The sequence below is a fragment of the Myxocyprinus asiaticus genome, chromosome 5 (assembly GCF_019703515.2).
Source record: "Myxocyprinus asiaticus isolate MX2 ecotype Aquarium Trade chromosome 5, UBuf_Myxa_2, whole genome shotgun sequence".
In the NCBI taxonomy this organism is placed as follows: Eukaryota; Metazoa; Chordata; class Actinopteri; order Cypriniformes; family Catostomidae; genus Myxocyprinus; species Myxocyprinus asiaticus.
Window position 1 is genome coordinate 49,444,661 of NC_059348.1, and position 20,862 is coordinate 49,465,522.

A 20,862-nucleotide genomic window follows, 5' to 3' on the forward strand; every position below is an offset into this window, starting at 1 on the left:
TATTTGTATCTTTTAATTTTGGGGTGAAATATATAATTTTTTAATGAAATTCACCCTTTAATTATATTTGCGTAATGACCAAATGACATGAGTGCAAGAAAATTGACTTGTTTTTTTATTGGAGTAAATAACTGTTAATATATCTGCTCTGAATCATAATGCAGATCATGCAGATAGCTAAAAAAAAAAAAAAAAAAGACATAATAACAAAAGCATTATGCAGTTCTCTTTTGCTTTTATAGATCAAGATTCTGATTAGCTAATCAGGATGTGCTGACTTCAAATTCACAGTAACAGATGATTTTTACAGTATGTTCTTACCCTGTGGCCGCTCTCGGTCTCTCCTTTTCTCTCTTTCTCCCTCTCTTTCTCTACCTTTTTCCCTGTCTGACTCTCATCTTAATCTCCTCTCCTCTATCTCTCCTCTCTCCATCAGCTGAGTCAGAGCAGGAATGCACCAGCTGTGAGCTGTACTGCAGTGCCAGGGGACCGTAAATAGGGACGGACTGAACGTGCTTCCTATCGGCAGACAGCAGATAGGACGTACGAGACTGGATCTGAGCTGCTAGAATCGGGTAAGACCACAAACTTTGCCTGTGTGCTAATTTTGAGATGGCTAGATGAGGACTTCCTGTCCAGCTGTGGCTTGACAATGCAACTAGATTGGGTTTTTCACATGCTAAGGTTATTTGGCATCCTGATACTGAGCATTGTGCCAAGTCAGAAGTGAGCAGGGAAAGGTTTGAAATCAGTCTTGAAATGAAGCATTTCACTCACTCTCTCTCTGTGTTGTTCTTTTCGTCAAGTGTAGATCTCCTTTCCATGCCCTCCTTTTCCATTTCTCCTTTCTCTCAATGCATCACTCTCATTCTTAAAAATAAAGGTTCTTAAAAGGTTCTCTTGCATCTTAGGATCAGAATCCTTTTCTTGAGAAGAATCTTGAGATTTTTTTGCTTCAGTTTGCTAAATTGTTCTATATTAAAGATTAAAAAAAAATTGGTTGTTCATACTTTTTCTAGGTAGTGTATCATCCCAAGAAGCCCTCCAGGGTTCTATGAGGCACCAGTACATAGATAGCTTTCTAAAGAATCATGGAATCTAAAAGTTATCCTATGGCGTAGAAGATCTTAAAAACATTCTTCTATGGCTTTATAGGGACCTGGACTCAGGTTCATAGAATCAGGTTACTATAATCTATGCATCGCAGCAGTTTCCTGGTGAAATTCACTAGAGGTGCTACAACAAGTTTTATTCACTTTCACGTAAATCACGAGATAAAGGCAGATTATCCATTAAACACTTATAATTTGCTCTGTTCCTCACACAATGTTATCTTATGACATCTAAACACTTTTACTATAACACATGATTTGAAAGGCAGTACATTTTAACATTTGCATTACATAACCAACTACATTTACAAGCTGTTCCAGATTGGTTATGTTGTGCGGTTGCTCAACTGTTAGAGTGATGTTCTCGCAACGCGAAAGACTGAGGTACGAGTCCGGCAAAGCACGCTCATCATCAGTTGATCCAGAGGTATAATTGAAGCATCAAAAAATTACATGGTTGCTTTAGCTATTGCGTTTTCACTTCACATTTGCTTTTATGACATTATCAGTTAGGTTTAGGTGTAGGGTTTAGGGTAGGGATGTCAATTTTATTTGTTTAAAGCTTAAAAGAGCGTTAACCTTAAAAACCTCATCTCACATTTGGTTTATATTACACTATTGCTCATAGGTTTTATTGGTTTAGGTTAGGGAGGTATGTTTTGTTTATTTAAAATTCGATAAAGAATTACCCTTAAAAACCTCATCTGTCTAGGAGAACATTTAACACGCTTTTAGCGCCACATAGTGGACATTTCACTTCTAAACTGCCACTAAACAAATGTCACGACAGTCAATTCATTTTCATGAGATCAGACTGCTTAAAAATGTTCTTCAATGGCATCATGACTTAAAAAGGTTCTCCTGTGGCTCTATAAAAACTTAAATTGGTTCTTCTATGGCATCATAAGAACTTTAAAAGGTTCTTCTATGGCATCATTGGAAATTAAAAGGTGTTTCTGTGGCTTTATAGGGACTTAAAAAGGTTGTATGACATCATAGAAACTCAAAACTGTTCTTCTGTGGCATCATAGGAACTTCAAAAGTTCTTCTATGGCTTTTTAGGAACTTTAAAATGTTTTTGTGGCTATATAGGGACTTTAAAAGGTTCTTTGACAATATAGGAGCTTTAAATTTTTTATGACATCATAGGAACTTAAACCTGTTCTTCTATGGCATCATAGGAACTTCAAAAGTTCTTTGATGGCTTTTTAGGAACTTTAAAAGTTTTTTTTTGGCTTTACGGGGATATAAAAAGATTCTATGGCATCATAGGAACTTAAAAAGGGTTTTCTATGGCATCATTGGAACTCATCATTGGCTTTTTTTCCATAGCCTTGGAATGTTCTATCATAGGAACTTAAAAGGGTTATTCTATGGCTTGGACGTTAAAGGGTTCTTCTTTGCCATCATAGGAACTGAAAAAGGTTTTTTTATGGCATTATATTGACTTTTAAAGTTTCTTAAAAATGTTCTTCAATGGCATCATGACTTAAAAAGGTTCTCCTGTGGCTCTATAAAAACTTAAATTGGTTCTTCTATGGCATCATAAGAACTTTAAAAAGGTACTTCGATGCATCATATAGGAACTTAAAAAGGTTCTTCTATGAAACCATAGGAGCTAAAGGCTCGTTCAGACTGAACGTGTTCTTACATTAAAAAAAGCCAGAAACAGCGCAACGAATAGAGAACGCAGGCGTCTCAAGACATGTTTTGAAAAGTTATGGTTCTTTTTAACTTGACGGGCATCTAAAAAACCTGTTGCTCCTGCTCGAACTCAGCGAGATGTGCTGCACCGATCAAAGACATCCATCTAGTGCATGTTTATATTGCAAATTGAAAAGCAATGCAGATGGATACAAAAATGTGTTCAGTGTGAACGGCCCCTTTAAAAGGTTCTTCTATGGCATCATATAGTGACTTTAAAAGGTTCTTCTATGGCATCGAAGTAAAAAAAAGTTCTTCTGTGGCATCAGGTTGTAAAACCCTTTTTTTGAGCCTTTATCTGAAAGAGAACACTACTTTTAAATCTGTCTTTCTCCATCATAAGTGTAAATAACACCCGAGGGGTTGCATTAGTGCAATCTGAGTGTTTTTGTGCCAGGTGAGTGAGTCTAGAAGAGGAACTCAACCATCGTGTGGAAAGTCTGAGATAACACATGGCATGACTGAACTACAGACCTCAAGTAACCTCACAAACACAAGTGCATGCACACATATTCAAATGCAAACACAAGTACGCACATATGCAGCAAACACAACCCTCTTCCTGTGCAAGATGTTGCGCCTTGTTATCTTTAGCAGTGTATGAAATTTGTTTCCTCTTTTTGAAGTTTCGACTTTTAGGGCGAGTATATCAATGTAAGTTTTTCCATAAAGCAAATGAGGATTGGGATTTACCAGTGTTTTCTTTACGCTCAGGATTAGGGGGAACGTATCTATGCATGTGAAACTAGCGTGGACTTAGTGGATGGCAAACTTCTAAAGTCTCTGAGGAGGTCAGTGGGGGTGGGGGGGGTGGGGGGCAATAACACAGCTCTCTCTGCGGCTGGTACACCCAGATGCAAATAAGATAAAAGCAGGTTTCCATGGTGATAGAGAGAATATTCGCTACACACATGCATGCACATTTGCTTCTGTCTTTATCATGTAACTGCACATTGAAACCATAAACACACTTAAACATCTTAACACAGTGTTTTGCATGCATGTTACTCTCTGTGCTGCTTTTGGTTGTGAACCTTGACACACAAAGGGTATACATTAGTATGTGACCCAGAATGCACTGCAGTGAGCCACATAGGTTGGTGACCGATGTGTGAGTTCCTGTCTCTCAGTAGAGATACTGCTCTTGCACCACACGCGGGTAAGAACGAACGCAAACATGCTTACACATGTTGACTATAATGTCTTTAGCTAGACTGAATTTTACATTCTACATACTGCATTCATACCTCAGTTATGTTTAAGTTTGACGGGGAACTAGTGATAAACTATTATGAAGTATGAGTGTGATTGCATTATTATTTGTCATCTAGTTTAATTGTGTAGATTGTCTCAAAAAAGCTAAAACTTCCATTTGGTGATGCAGACTTTAAAAAGAGGAAGCCATTTTTTTCTTTTTTTTTATTGCGACTTATTTGTTGATGGCTAAATTAGATTTTTTGCAGCTTTCTGTCTTCAAGAAATTGGAAAAGTTGTGTAGTAATGTGTTTTCGCAGATTAAATTATAAAAAAATATATTTTTGTATATATACATTTGGTGCTATATTCTTGTTTATGTACACAGTTTATTCAAATATTTTACATTAACCTTTTGTCCAGAGATTCTGTTCTCAGCCAAAACACTTCATTATTTCCACTTATTATATAGCAACAGTTGCTAAAAATTATATATATATATATATATATATATATATATATATATATATATATATATATATACTCTTGCTCATGTGATATTGCTTAAATTGCTTATATATATATATATATATATATATATATATATATATATATATATATATATATATATATATACAACAGTTAGTTCCGGTCCTCAAATCTGATTGGATGAGAGACGTTCCATGAGTACTGATCAGCACTCGGACACATCACTGTTTGTATCACTCCACTTGCGTTCGTGCCATTCTAAACTAAAGTGCCTCTTTACATTTAATTTTGTGACATTACATATTTCAGCCAGCAGGTGGAGGCAAAAGACCATTTTTGTGTGTAATATGAGCCAGTTGGTGACATGAAGTGAGTCAGCGTCACTCAGTGTTTATATTCAACAGCACTCTGTGATCCCTTGTATTACTACTACACTACTAAAGCTAGGAAATAGCTTTAAACGGCTTTAAACTAACAACTTCAGCATTAAGGCTCATCACAGCTGAGAGACACAATAGACTGATTAATTACACAATCTCAAGGCTCTTACTCTTACCGGATTTTCCGCATTGGGAGAGGGCAAAATGGCGGAGGAGATTGCGGTTTCTATAGTGAAAGACTCTTGCGCACCAGCTACCGTATATATACATACGTGTATATATAAATATATATATATATATAGGTGTGTGTGTGTGTGTGTGTGTGTGTGTGTGTGTGTGTTTATATACACAGTTTATATACAATATTTTTAAATTTATGGTTAAAAACTTGTAGTTGTATTCAGGGCCGCATTAATGCACGGGCTTACCTGGGCTCAAGCCCAGGGGCTCGCAGCAGCAGGGGGGCCCCGAACTCCCGTCGACGTTCTCGGGAGAGCGAATGTAAATGTGTTCTGCGGGAGACTGATGTAAACATAGAGAGGGCAACGGCTAAACCCATCCGTGTAGCACATGATCATCGAGTGAAAATGTTCCGCTCTAAGCCCTTCGCACTTATTTATTTTCCATTTTATGAATTGTTTCACTGTGTTTAGGAGTCTTAATAGTTACTGATCACTCTCGCTCTCCTCTTCTGTTTCTCTGCAACTTATTTGCTTATATTCAAAATCATTTGAAGAGTCAGTGCTGTATATCTGATGCCAAATGCCACTGGTCGGATAAAACAACAGCGATTTTACCTCTGAATGTTTAAGTGCTTCTAAAGACAACTTTTTTCAGAACAGCTCACTTTTTAATAGCACTTTACTGCTTTTTCATTAGAAAACTCGAGAGTGGTGTACATGTGATGTTGACTGGCATCTTCAGATCGTGGTTTTGTTTATTGCGATACATCTGTAGCTGGTGATAATATTTGGCGGGAGGAAGTGAACGGCTGGTCTGTTTAGTCATTGTGAACTGTCCACATTTTTTCCTGTTTCTCTCAAAATGTTGAAGTGAACTGGACTGCTTCTTTCTCAACACACATCGGGTCAAACAGTGTTTGGCTTTGTTAGATTTTGTAAGGCCTGTTCCAAAAGAGGATATTTGCAAAGTGAGAACTTCTCACTCGCCGTTACTGATAAACTTCCTTTTTTTTCGCTCTTTTAACTGTTTCAGCAAGGAAACTTACTTTAGTTTCCTAATTTAGCGACTGTTGCTACAGGTCAGGTGGAAATAATGAAGTGTTTTGGCTGAAAACTGAATCTCTGGATTGATATATGCATGGCTTATTATTGGGGTATGGTATGCCTTTACATTATTGGTTGTATTTATTCTTTAAGTGATAGTGATTTGTTGATCAGACCAGTTTATTGAAACAGATTTCCTCTCAGCATGCTGCAACAAATGATGATTTTCCTGGCTAGGACACTTCAGCACATATACAGTATAAACATATAAGAACAGAATAGCACAATGCACAATACTGACAAGACATGCAGTTTGGGAATATAGCTGATTTGTAGTTGGATAATCCATTTTTCAAAACTACGAAGAATAGCATGAGAAAACTGCTGAACTCTGAGCTCGACAACAGGATTTGATGAATCCTAAATAAAGACATGTTGGGTGAGGAATTTATCACAGATAGTTTACAAATGTGGAAACGAACACATCCCAGAGTGCTTTTGTGGAAAAACACAGATCTGTGTTGCTACCTATGAAGCGATACTAAGGCCCCCTGAAATCAGTAAACTTTACATAAACTTGAAGAACACCATGAGCTTTTCTGTCTTAACATTCCAATTTGTGATGATGTGTTGTGAATGTTTTTAGCATGTTTTTTGTGTGCATTCTTCTTGGGGGTTTGGGATGATTTCTAGGTTGTCAAAGTTTTATACGTTTTTATAATAGTCTGGTCCCTAGATATGGCTCGGGACCTTTCTTCAAAGTCTGTAAGTCTATAGGATTACTATCATCTGCCAAAGGCTAGGCGATAAATTGAATATTCATGATATAAGCATGATGATTTTGCTGGCGACATAAAATTAAGCAATATCATGAATATCACAATGATTCTACATGCTTTCATTATTTTTAACTAGATTTTAGTTCATGCATTAGACATTTTGAATCTACTTGACTACAATGGCTGTTTAGTTCAAATGATGGTTCTTCTGATTAAAAAAAAAACAAACTCTTTTCAGCCATTTCAAAGCAAATCCATAATTGTGGAGATATACTGTAGCCTATATCGAATTTCATCAATTTTTGCCTGTGCAAAAAAACGCCATCACATTGCTAAAGTGTTGTGGTTGGTTGCCATGGCAGTGCTATGCAGTTGCTGATGTGTTTTGAATATTTTTAGCACATTTCTATGCATGTTTCTAGTGGCTATGGGATGATTTCTAGGTTGTTGTAAGGTCAAAAGTGCTAGCCCTTTTTTCCAAATTGTTTTAATATTCTTGTCCCTTTCTTCAAAGTCTGTAAGTCTATAAATAGTCTATGTTTTACAATCATCCGCCAAGGGCTAGGCGATATATTGAATATTCAAGATATATAAGCGCAATAATTTTACTGACGATATCAAATTAAGCAATATCAGGAAAATCTCAATGATTCTATTGTGCTTTTTATTTGGACATTAAGTTTCCTAAAGAGTGCATCATTAGACTTATTTCACAACCCTTCATGGCTGCACAGTTGATCTAAATAACATAAAAATCATAATATGGTCATGTGATTATTAAACTGCAAAAGGCTGCCATTTAATTTAAGTAATACATGGTCTGTGTGCACTTCAGCGAGAATGGGTAACAAGCTTTGTGTGCACACTTGGAGCTCATGCTGTTTTCAGGAGTGTCAGAGTGCTAAATAGGTCTCAATGTGCTGCAGGTTCACACATTTGGCAATTGCAAATATTTGTAACCGGTAGGGATGTGCGAGACTAGTCAACTAGTCGACTAAACGGTTCTGATGCTGCTAGTCGACACTGGAATTACTAGTCGGTTAATATTTCCCCCCATTAAACTGATAATAATTTTTACACATTTATGTTTGGCTTTATATTTTTACAGAGGCTTCACTTAAATTACTGTCATATTAATGTTACATATTTTAAATAGAATTAATAATACAAATATTATTTTAAAAAAAGGATATCTGGAGCAGATACAGAGTTTAATTTCACTTCAGGCTGCGCGTGCTTCTTCCCTTTCTCACTCGCGGCGCGCGCAGGAAAATATCCTCTCGCGAGACAAGCAAACTCAGCAAAGTAGTTATGAAATCACTTCTGTGGTGCGGGAATCAGCTTTCCAAACGTTTGAAAGTCCCTATGGATGTTTTCACATTTGAGTCTTCTTTAAATCTGTGCATGCGTGTACGTTATTTTTCCGCTGAGCGGGCTTTTTCAAGCGCAGGATAGACGCCTCAGGTGAGTCAAGTCCCGTCCTTCTCCGGACCATGCCGACGGATTAATTTTGCTCATCCAAAAAATTATGCTTTTGAGTAAGTAGCCTAGAAAATAACTGTTTTAGACTAGGTATGCAATTTTTTAATCTGCTGATTAAGAAGGCTATTTTCAACAAGGTGCCCACTGCTGAATGGGTTAAACTATCTTTTATTCTGTGTGCACGTCATGTTTAGAATACATTAGGTTTATTGCAGGCTACATCGCAGGCCTATTTTTTTCTATCCTATAGCTACTTTTTTTTTTTCTACATCGTAACTGTTATTGGTTAACGTTCTTTACCGAACAGCTGTCATATTAGAGCAATGGCTAACGCACGACTGCACGTCGTGAAATATGCGCAACTTTTCAGCAAATTTTTTTCTCTCTCATAGATTTGGCTTAGACTAACTGTTAATTATTTTCAACAATGTCCTGACTGTTTTAATATATTAAGTAACTTTTACTTGGTGATTTCCGTTTAGAACAGGCTTTTAATGGTTGTACCATTGATCATGCACTATTCATTCAATTGTTTTCAATAAATATGTCTATTAAATTTTCGCTAACGTTGATTCAGTGAATGCATGTCATGTTCTATATTTAATGTACAATGATCATAATTCAAGGCAAGCACATCGCAGATAAATGCCCCTTTTCAGTGGAATTTAGCATCGGTTTTTGAATAGATTAAGTATTTTAAATGGGTCGCATAAACACACTTTTTCTGAACGTTTTCTGAAGGTTGATTTCTCTTTAGACTAGTCGACTAGTCGGTTACAAAACTTCCATTTAAATGACAGTCAAATTAGTCGTAGCGCACATCCCTAGTAACCGGTTTGTCACAAATTATTATACAAACCTAAAATGTGATACAGTATAAAAGAAAAGGAGGAGAGGACAACATGTGACCAGATTTGTCATGAGGAACATTGTAAACTGTCAAATACTCACTGCACTTTCAGTTTTATGCCAAAATAAAAGCTCCAGAAGCAGTTAAAAGGACAGAAATATATTACTGTTGTATAACAAATCCTCAAAATCCACAGTGTCCTGTGTAACAATAGCAGGCTGGATCCAAAAGAAGTTATTTAATGAAAAAACTAAAAGAATCGCAAAACACAGGCGAAAACGCAAAACTTGAACACAGCTATATTACAGTCTGAAATAAATAGAACAAGAATCGACTAAGCCAGGGAAAACATGAGGGCTTTATATACACAAGAACTAACAAGGATAACAAGACACATCTGGAATCAATAAAGGGAACACAGAACAGAGACAAGACAGGAAACCAATATTTTAAAAATAAGAGTCCAAATCAAAATTAAAGACCCAATATGTTACAGAGCATTCCCCCTTTAATGGGTGGCTCCTGAAGCCCAAAACAATAAAACAGATCAAGTTAAGGGAGGGCAGGAATGGCAGGTGATTACGAGGACTGGAATGGTCAGTAGATGACGAACTGCTGGGGGGTTGACCATGAAACCAGGGCAGAGTGGGCGGAACGGGCGGAGGGATCAGGGATCGAGGCCGCAGGGTGCGGAGGCTCAGGGATCGAGGCCACAGGGTGCGGAGGCTCAGGGATCGAGGCCGCAGGGGTGGACACTGGCTCGTGGTCCATGGCAGGTGTGGATGCTGGCTCGTGGTCTGTGGCAAAGACAGCAAACTCTGGGACTGCCTCGGAGACCACTGTGGCGACTAGGGGTGCTTTCACACCGGCAGTTTAGTTCGAAACAGAGCACGGTTCGCATGAAAAATTGGTAATGTGAAAGCTGTCATGTGGACCGGGGAGTGCACCGCGGTACCAAACCCGAGACTACCTGTAGGAGGTGGTCTGAGTTTGGTTGCAATGGAACTGTAGCGCGATTCGCGTGAATGTGAGAGCAACTCGGACTCGGTGCGCACTTCTTCAGGAAGTAATGTAACCTGTGCATGCGTTTTTCATTCCTGAAAATCCCAAAAAAGTAATGACACCACAATAACATACAAGTACAACACTATAAATACTGTCTATCTATCTATCTATCTATCTTATAAATACTATATATAAATACTATTATAGGTTATAAATATGGGGTATAATAGGAGATGACAGTGGCAATAACTTCACCTTGGACACGAGCGTGAGTAAGCGTGCAGTGTAAACAAAGATGCAAATGAATTCCTTGCAATCAGCTGTCTCCTCAAAAAATGCTGTTTGTGAGTAGCTGCAAGCCGCCTTCCCCTGGACATCTGATGAGTTACGCCATGAAGTGCACATATATACGCAGTTGTTGTTCACTCTGCTGTGCATAATGACACCAAAAAAAAAAAAAAAAAGTATGATGAGTCGCGTTGTGTTCTCCAAGCATGTTTATGATGACGTAAGATGAACGCAAATGGACCGGGGTTCGATAGAATCAAGTGAGTGTGAAACCAGACCAACGCTGCGTGGGGCACCGGGAACAATTGCACTCGGAATCGAACCGCAGCAAACGTGCCCAGTGTGAAAGCCCCCTAGGATCACCTCTGGGACCACCACAGCGGCAGGGACCACCAGAGCCACCTCTGGGACCATCATAGCAGCAGGGACCACTGGGGAAGAGATCACTGGGACCACTGAAGTTTGGTGCGAAGGGGCTTTCGCCACGGGGACCACTGGAGCTTGGAGCTATCTTCTCCTCAACCTCTTTCTAGAACCCACCGTCTCTGGTGTGAGAGTGCTGTATGATGTGAGAGAAGTATCGCAGTATCCCACCGTGTAGGGAGAGCCACTCTACCATAGAGTATAGTCGATGTACTGCTCTATGGTCAGGTTATATCTGCCTCCTGGCATACATGACTTGATGGTCTTGTTGAAATTAAAGACCTAATATGTTACACCCTGCCCTTCCGCAAGACATAAATTGTAAATCAGATCACCTAGATAGTAATAGATCACCTTTTCTCAGTAAACCACAAGATTTGCGGTATCATTCATGTCCGTTGCGCAAACAGTGCAGGAGTTACATGCTTTAGTTTAATACTTTGGATTAGGGGTTTGTTCAAATGCCTAACCCTAAGTATGAGCAATGACAATAGTAGATGCCATAGGAAGGCAAAAGATCAGTTTGGAAATGCTCTATAATATTTGCAAAGAGTTTTTGTATCATCACAACGAATTCTATTAGAAAAGTGTCACTAGCATTGTGATATAGGGCAATGCTGGAGTTTGAGTGCTGTAGTAACTCAAGGCCTACTGCGCTGAATGCCTCTGATAAATCAGTAAAGTAGGGCAGCACAAATCTGCTTTTATCAAGGGCATTTGAAACATCACTAGTGACTTTCAGCAGTGCAGCTAGACAGTGCTGCCCAGTTATGACTCCTGAGCCTCATTAAAGATGCATATTCACAGACAGAGAGGCGATTTCACAAACCAGGTGCAGCTCTTTTGCATACCGTATTTCAGCGCAAAGACCAGCGTCTTATTCGCTAACAGTGTTGGGTGTAATCTGATAACAAAGATAGTTATTCTAACTACTTTTTTAGTCAAAAAGTAGTGTAACACTTTACATTAACTTCTGGTAATTAGATTACAACTACTGACTTTCAATGAAGTAAATTACTTTTAAGGTCATTACTTGGGTTATTTCTAAGATAATATTATTTATGTAGAATGCATTAAAAACATGAATTGTGTTCATATGTATGGCTGTTTGTGTTTCTGTGACAGCTGAAGGGCGTGTGACCAAGGGGAAATTATTCTAAATTCGTTGAGCGGAGAAACAAAAACATTTAGGTGAAAAGTGTTTTAAAAAGTAACTTAAATAAAGAAATTAGTAATGTGAGTCCTTTTTCAATAAAGTAATCAGCAAGGTAATCTGATTACAATTTGAGAGAATTAATTAATTTGCAGCTGATTACTTTTTTTGAGTAAATTACCTAACACCGTTTACTAACCACCTGCAGTCCAGTTTAACCAGATGCAATGTGCTGAAATAGTGCTGCACAGTGAACATTTAGATAAGTCTTAAGTCACGCCTCCTTTCGATTAAGTCGAATCTAGAACATTTCTTTATATTTTAAATTTGTAATTATTTCGTGTAAATTTACAGCAATGACTTTGTGTTATATGACCCAGGCATTAAAAAAACACTGTTGCTATGGGGTTTCAAATACAGCTGCTGAGGGAGTGAGATTAAATTTGATATATTTCTCTTTTTAGACTGCCGTAATCCATCTTTCTCTATTTTGTCTTGATATTTTTCCCCTTTAGTCATAGAATGGTAGTAGTGGAATTTTTATTTTGCTATTTGAGCAAATGGGAGCTCAAAAATACAAAATAGAATTGCTGTCGTCTCCCTCTTCTGTAGAAGTTTATCCACTATTATGCTTATTTATTATTTATTTATTTATTTATTCATTTTTTGCTGTTGGAGAAAATGGAAATGCAAATTCACAGCTAATAAAGTTTATTAGCTCTGTTCAGACAATGTATATGAAGATGTTAGGGACAGTAAAAAAGAATGAGTGTGGTTTGCCAGGTTTAAATGAGGTCATTCAATGCAGAGATGAGCTGCACTGACTCGAGCGGTGTCCAGATTTAATGTGTAAAGAGAATATTTTCTAACCCAGCAAGAGTTCACATCCACCAGCCAGCACAATTTACAGCATCCTGACACATACCAGTGCTCAGACGAGAGCGAGAGAGAATGAGCCAGCTATTGAAGGCTGAAATGTTTTTTGGATGGAAAAATTATTTCAGTGTGCTTGTCTATGTTCTTTTTGGCCCCTGATTTGGGAGCTAGAAAAGGAGCCAAACAGAAGCATCAAGTAATAATCTGCTGTTGATAAAGACGGTGCTGACAGTTGTCTTTTGTCTCCTCATGGTTTTCATTTCCTGTTCAGAAGGTGAGCTTCCTGTCTTTGCTCAATATTCAGGTGTGACTTTCCTATTTTGCATGATTCAAAATGACTGTGTTCTTGTCTGCTATACTCTCTGTTCACAAAAGCAACATGAGTGACACTGTGATCTTCAGTGGTTTTTTAACACCACATCAGGGATTTTTTTCTGTACACTGCACCATCCCCTATCACTTTACACTTTACGTCTTCACCATAGAATATTCTAAATGACAAGTGGACCCTTTTCAAAGACTGTGAGGATGCATTTCCGCGTTAATTTAGCATCATAATTCTAGCATTTTTAAAAAACATGTTTTAGAATTGCTTAATCATTTAATGTAATTGTTTTATATTATTCTTTATGCTATATTATCCAGGCATTAATAAAAAAAATAATTAAAAAAAGTTAACACTGCTGTGATGGGGTTTCAAATTCAGCTGCTGTGCGAGTGACAGTAAATTTGCCATCTTTCTCTCTTCTGACTGCTGTAATCCATCTTTCTCTCTGTTTTTTTCCCACTTTTGGAAAGTCATTGGAAACGTAAGAGTGGATTTTTTCTTTTACTGTCAGAAAAAAATGGGAATGCAAAAATGATATTTGCTGTGGTCTCCCATTCACCGTTAAAAAAGTTTGCCCCGCGATAGTTCCATACCTGGAAATGTGAAAAGAGTCCAGTAGATCTCGTGTTTCTTCTAAAAAGCAATGTGATTAAATTGAGTATTTTGGAGTTGCAACTTCTGAGCAATACATTTCCTATTGGCATGCCCAATTGGTTTTTATTATACTTTACACCAACATACCCAAGTAATGTTTCTGAAACCTCTACATTGCCACACCCAATCACTTTGACTTTACTGTGTAAACAGCCACGTCTATCACTCACACTTCACACAGCCACACCCATTTTCCATATCACTTTGACCCCATTCTTTCCAACATATTTACTCACAGACAAACAATTCGGTTAAGCATTAAAGATTGACCTGTGAGAGATGATATGAGCAATTGAGAAAGAGAAACAGAGGAACTTTGGTGTGATTGCAGAAGAACGTTGAAGGAAAATTATTTCGGTATGTGTGTGTTTGTTTGGCGAGCGTGTGTCCGTCTAGATGTCTGTTTGGTGAGTCAGTGTGTTTGGCGGTGCAGTTGAGAAAAAGCTGTGAAGAGTTGTAATGTGATGAAGCCAGCAGCAATATAAATCACTTCACCCCAGTCAGCACTGTCTTTATTGCTCACCTCTAAGAATTAAACTTCTCTTCCTGAAATATAAAGGCAGTTATGTATTTTTTTAAAGGTATGAGGAAAAATATCAAGCATGATTTTATTAAGACAAAATGTTGTTTGCAAAATTAAGTAATTAGCAACTTAAGCCAATTGTACTTAAGCTAAAACAAATGATTAAAATATTATGCAGTAAGTATTTATCATTTTTATACACACTATTAGTCATTTTAAATGCATGAACCTAAAAAGATAAACATTTTCAATTTAATTCATATACATTTGTACAGCACTTTTCACAATAAATATTGTCTCAAAGAAGCTTTACATAAATTATTTGTAAGGCAAGCAGCAACAAGGAAAAAGTCCCTAGAAAAATACAACAAAAATACAAACACCTGTTTATTTAAGCCTATTTTATATGCATCTCAATTTCATAACAAATTCCCATCAAACTGAATTGTGTAATATAAATATGTTAAATTAAAATATATAATAAAAGTTTATATATTTAAGGTTTAATTTAATTTAGTTAAAAATGACAATTCAATTTTCTAGAAATTTGTTTAAAAATATTTTTCAATGCAGTCAAATTTTTTAATTTCATAACAGATTCCCATCAAATTAAATAAAACTTTAAAATTGTAAATTGTATTAATTTAATTTTGTTAAAGTTAAAATTATAATAATAAAAAAACCTCACAAATCCATATACAAATTAGTTTTTTATTTCTTGCTGTTAAAAACTAGGACTGTCAATGGAATAAAATAATCCCAGTTAATCTTATGATTTCTGACCAGTATTTGGAAAGCAGAATGAAAGAGTAACCATGTCAAATTCTATAAATATGTTTCCTGAGCTACAAAATGAACGTGTTAAAGGGGCTGTAAGTGATTTTTTATGGAATGGTATGCAGAAAATGTTCCTGCTCCCTGAAAGTTATAACTGAAATAAGTGTCCTGAGACATCTCACCGGTCTACAGCACTAGACTGTGTAAACAGCAAACAAAAATGTGACCGTGGGCTGTGACATTCTTTGATCAGCCAATTAGAAGACTTTCTGCCTGTCAATCATTTTGCGCATTGCAGTAGTTGAAGCGGATCATACTGTCACTGATCGCTGAAAGCGTGAAGTGAGAAGGACCCAAATGCAAGATGGGCTCAATCCGGGTGGCGGAGGACGAATCTCAGTTGCCTCCACTTCTGAGACAGTCAATCCGCGCAATCTTATCGCATGGCTTGTTGAGCGCGTCACCGCGGAGACGTAGCGCATGTGGAGGCTCACGCTATTCTCCGCGGCATCCACGCACAACTCACCACGTGCCCCACCAAGAGCGAGAACCACATTATAGTGACCACGAGGAGGTTAACCCAACATGACTGTACCCACCCTAGCAACCGGGCCAATTGGTTGCTTAGGAAGCCTGACTGGAATCACTCAACATACCCTGGATTAGCAAAAGATGGGACATTTGTGCAGGGGCTCGGCCACATATAAACAGGCAACCAAGACAGAAGCAGCCGAACCCCAGCACAAAATGTCAATGGATCGCGACCTGGATACGCAGCGCAAGGCGAGCGCCATGCTAAGCGTGCCCGAGGTCGCGAGAGACAAACACAAAACAATTGACAGGCTCGTCCTTTTGACGCTGTCATGCATTCTCTTGTGTTGTTGGTTATTGGCATGAGTGCATTGCTGATATGTCATTCTTGCAGCATGTCGAGTCATGCACTCTCACAAAGACTAGACAAGACACTAAACAAGAATGTCAGAGCTCAGCCACAAAGACAACAAAATACAATCTACAAGTGGCTGAACTCTGACACATACAGGTTAAACGCATATTCTGATCCACTGCTGCTCTTCTGCTCTGTGGCGGTTTTAATGGTATAATAGTCTCTTTGGAGGGTGGGGTTTTGCAAAGAGAGGGTGTGTCTAAATCAGTGGCTAAGTCTGATGGAACATCAGCACCTATGGATAAATGTAATTAAAATCTTTAAATTATTATTACATTATTATTATCTTATCTAATTATTATCTTTATTAAATTTTATTTAAAAAAGTAAAATTGTATTAATATTAATTAATTTAAAACTACAAAGGTAAAACTACAAGGGTGCAAAACTTTTCCCCCATTTTAAGAGTGGTCAGCCATTTTAACAGTCTACTAATAGATTTCCATTTGTCATACATGTACTGAATAAAGAGGGAGAGAGAGAGAGAGAGACTCATTTCAGTGGAAAGTATAACCATCTTCAGTTGCTTTTTGACTAAACTTTACTGTATTTTAGCCACTATTGTTACTCTTATTACCGAAACAACCTTTCAGAAAAGAGGGAGCAAAAAAGCGGTAAGGAAACAGACAGGAATTACTCGAAGGCTAAGACATATTTTTCTCATGTGTAATATCTGAATGAATGGGTCCGTTTAAGAATTGGGGAAAGAAGTAGTCAGAGTGAAATGGTGAGAAAGTGTGTGTGTGTGTGTGTGTGTATGTATGTCTGTTTGTTAAAATAAACCAGTGTTGGATTGTTGCCTTGGACTTCAGTGTCAGCTGCATAAATTATCATATACTTATTGCCACAGCAAAGACAACCAAAGAGTACTGGGAGAGACTCCAACCTGATACCTGCCATAATGTAGTTCATGCTAATATCTTAAATGAATAGGAAAGTATTTACATTTGCATAGGTTGGTAATTAATTTGGATATAACCAGATTTTATAAGAGTAATTTCAGAAGAGCTTGATCTCTATTACTATTGCTCATACAGTAGGTGAGGGGTTTTTCAGTATGCATAACTTGTCCACCACCCTTTGTGGTATGGACATGAATGATACCTCTGATCATGCAGGAGAGGTGTGCTATTACTTTTCTAAGCAATCAGACTTTTTTTGGCAAGCGATAAGGCGATAAGACATTCCATACACTAAGAATGAGAAAGGGGTCGGAGCAATATCTTGGGGCCAAAATATCATAGAGACATGGGGGTGGGCTCTTTTGACTTGGGCAAGTAAGCAACCACCTAGCAACCATCCAGAACACCATAGCATCCACATAGCAACACACCATAGCAATGCCCTGGCAGCCACCAACAACACTAGCATTGCTGCTATCTAGCTTTTTACTCTTATTTGCATGTAAGGTACAAACATAAAACTGAAATAACAGTACAGTAGATACTAAGGCACAGTAGGTATATTATTGTCTTCTTTATTCATGTATTACTATCACAGTAACAAAATCCACCAATCTTATAACAAAGACTGATGTAATTAGCCATGGCTAAGAGATTAGCGCATGTGCTCAGACATGTTGAGTTGTGGTGCTCATGTGGGCAATGTAAGTTCGAAATGTGTGGGTTTAGTGTCAGTTGGGTAGTACAAATATTAACAAGAGCTGTTTATGTGTGTGTGTGTGTGTGTGTGTGTGTGTGTGTGTGTGTGTGTGTGTGTGTTTGAATGGCTCTTTTTTGACACCCATAGACATGCAGTAGAAATTTGGCTATAGAGTGCAACAGTTGGGTTCTGTAAGTAAAATTCCCATACATTTTTTTTCCATAGGCAAATTGATTTTTAATGATAACTTACTGTATAAAGCTTTGAAGACAGATCTACCGTGTGCTCCAAGGTTGTTAATCGATGACATATGCTTCTGTTGTAGCTATCGGACCACGTTATTTCAACTTCATTTAAAAAAATCATGTTTAAAATAGCAGAATTCATGTTGAATTGCAACACTACCCATGATCCTGAAGAGAAAAGCTCCACCAATAATAGAATCCTGGAAAAAAAGCATGTCAAAAGCTCTGCAGCGACTGCACACTACCATGATGCACTGCGAATGCCATTTCAGTCTGCCTTTATTCTCAAACTGCTTATATATTTGTATAGGTCTGAATATTTGGTAATAAACTTAAAACATATTGTTTCTATTCGAACAATCGACAACTATTTTCCCATTGTTTTTTATATTTGATTGCGTCATTTGCAATGCTTAATGGGATTGTTGTTCATTACCTAATTAAATATGTTAAGTACACAGGGGGGAGTTCACTAAGAATTAATTGTGCAGAGTAAAATGGCCAGTTATTTGCATGCACTGTCTGCACTGGTTTAGCGCCAGATGCATTAAAGGAATTATGCAGATCAGGCAACGGCACAAATGCACCCACAAAAACACTGTTGAATGAAATTTGCATGCGCAATTCCAATCTTGCGGGCTGATATATCGATGCAGCAGACCACTGTTATCTGACACACTATGGCAGGACTGTACAGCATCACAGACTACCTTGTCCAGACACCTTAATCATCTCTTTAGTGATGCCGAAAGTGCACTTGACTACACTGGGTATCTGGACACCACTGCCAGGTTATAACGCTGTTCTCCATCATTTGATTGTTATATGAAGAATTACTACTGATATGATCGATTATAAATGTAAACAAAAATTTTTTAATTCTTTTTTAAATAAAAAAACATTTTACCACCTGATTTAATCGCGATGTAAATTGCGGCTAGCAATATTTGTTTTTGATCTATAAATGAAAATTAAATGGACAAAATATGAATAATATTAAAAAGAATTACATTTCAAAATAAAAATGCAAATTTTGTCCCATTGAAATGCCCACTTGAAAGCAAAGCATTTATTTCTCAGCTCTTTTGGTCCATACAATGCATATGAATGGGTGTCAAAATTTTGAAGCTAAATATAAAATATATTTAAATATAAATTCTCTGCCTTGCTCAGTCAATCTCCACTAACTTTCACATTCTTCTTCTTGTGTTTTGGTGATTCACATTCTTCATACATATCGCCCCCTACTGGGCAGGGAGAAATATTTATAGAAAAAGAACTTAAATATTGATCTGTTTCTCACCCACAGCTCTCATTTAACTTCTGAAGACATGTCGTATGGATTACCTTTATGATGCCTTATTGCCTTTATGTGGTTTTTGGAGCATCAACATTTTGTTACTCATTCACTTGCATTGTATGGACCTACAGAGCTGAAATATTCTTCTAAAAATCTTCATTTGTTCTGCAGAAGAAAGAAAGTCATACAAATCTGGGATGGCATGTGGGTGAGTAAATGATGAGAGAATTTTCATTTTCGGGTGAACTATTCCTTTAATTTAAATAGAAAGGAGGCAGGTTTGCGCAGAAAAGAATGACAATGACAGTTGCAGGTGGTTAGTGAATAAAAGTGCCGCGACTGTTAAATGAATTCACCCCACAGTCTTGTTTCTTTGTCTTTTTGGGCAGTTTTCAAATACTAGCTTCAAATCAAAGTTTGAAAAGTTGTGATTCACCTTGGAACTGGTTGTTTTGTTTCTTGCCGTAGAACTCTTTAATAAAGAATTTTTTTAAACCCTATGAAAAAAATGAATGGAAAAAAATACTTCCGGAAACCAAGATGGCGGAAAAAGTGGGCGGGCACTATTGCACTCTATAGACCCACAACCATGCAGGTTTGGACTGCAGCTAAAGAACCCAGCAGTGAATAGTACAGCAGCTCTCCTGATGATACACACAACACAGAGTTACACAAACAGCTCCAGGACACACTTGAGCTTAAAACAATTCTGTCCACAAACAAAATACCTACCATGAAAAGCGTGAAAGTGTGAAAACCATTACTTGGTTTAAGGCATGTGAACAACAGACAGGTTGTCATTTCCTTGGTCCTACAGTATGAGTTTTGCACAAAAAGCTCCAATAATCTTTCATTATTACTGGTATTCCATTGTGAGGTTCTAGAAACGGAGTAATTTTTCTAGGCGTCAGATAAAGTAATAATGGCAGTCATCTCTAGGCGAGGCTCAAGTATGCAAATTATGCAGTAAAGCATTCCTCGCTGGATAATGAATTGATATCACCATTTCCACACTTTATTGCCCTCCAGGAAAATGCTCTGTAGTTTAGAGGAATTCATGGGCATGTGGGAGTTTGTTTGTAATAATATTGATGAAATAACAAACGTAATCCTGTGGTTTGCAACCTCATCAGCGTCTTTTAATAAATAGTTAATGGGGTATATATATTACTGTTTTTCCAAAAAATCTAAAAAATTGGGGGCCTGGGTAGCTCAGCGAGTATTGACGCTGACTACCACCCCTGGAGTCGCAAGCTTGAATCCAGGGTGTGCTGAGTGACTCCAGCCAGGTCTTCCAAGCAACCAAATTGGCCCGGTTGCTAGGGAGGGTAGAGTCACATGAGGTAACCTCCTTGTGGTTGTGATTATTGGTTCTCGCTCTTAGTGGGGTGCGTGGTAAGTTGTGCGTAGATCGCGGAGAGTAGCATGAGCCTCCATGTGCGGAGTCTCCTTGTTGTCATGCACAACGAGCCACGTGATAAGATGCGCGGATTGACAGTCTCAGAAGCGGAGGCAACTGAGACTTG

General features: G+C 37.7%; 1 protein-coding gene across 3 annotated transcripts in view; it reads left to right on the forward strand.

Moving 5' to 3' along the window:
• Positions 1 to 493: 493 nt before the first annotated feature.
• The window catches only part of LOC127441108 (muscleblind-like protein 1), an 89,034-nt gene continuing 68,665 nt past the window's right edge, over positions 494 to 20,862 (forward strand). Inside the window, exon 1 of one of the 3 annotated variants that reach the window (XM_051698303.1) lies at positions 494 to 575. The gene's annotated coding sequence lies outside the window, so the exon portion shown is untranslated. Of the gene's footprint in view, positions 576 to 3,824; positions 3,976 to 6,078; positions 6,216 to 20,862 lie in introns of those variants that run through there. The other 2 variants (XM_051698301.1, XM_051698299.1) reach the window with 2 other exon arrangements.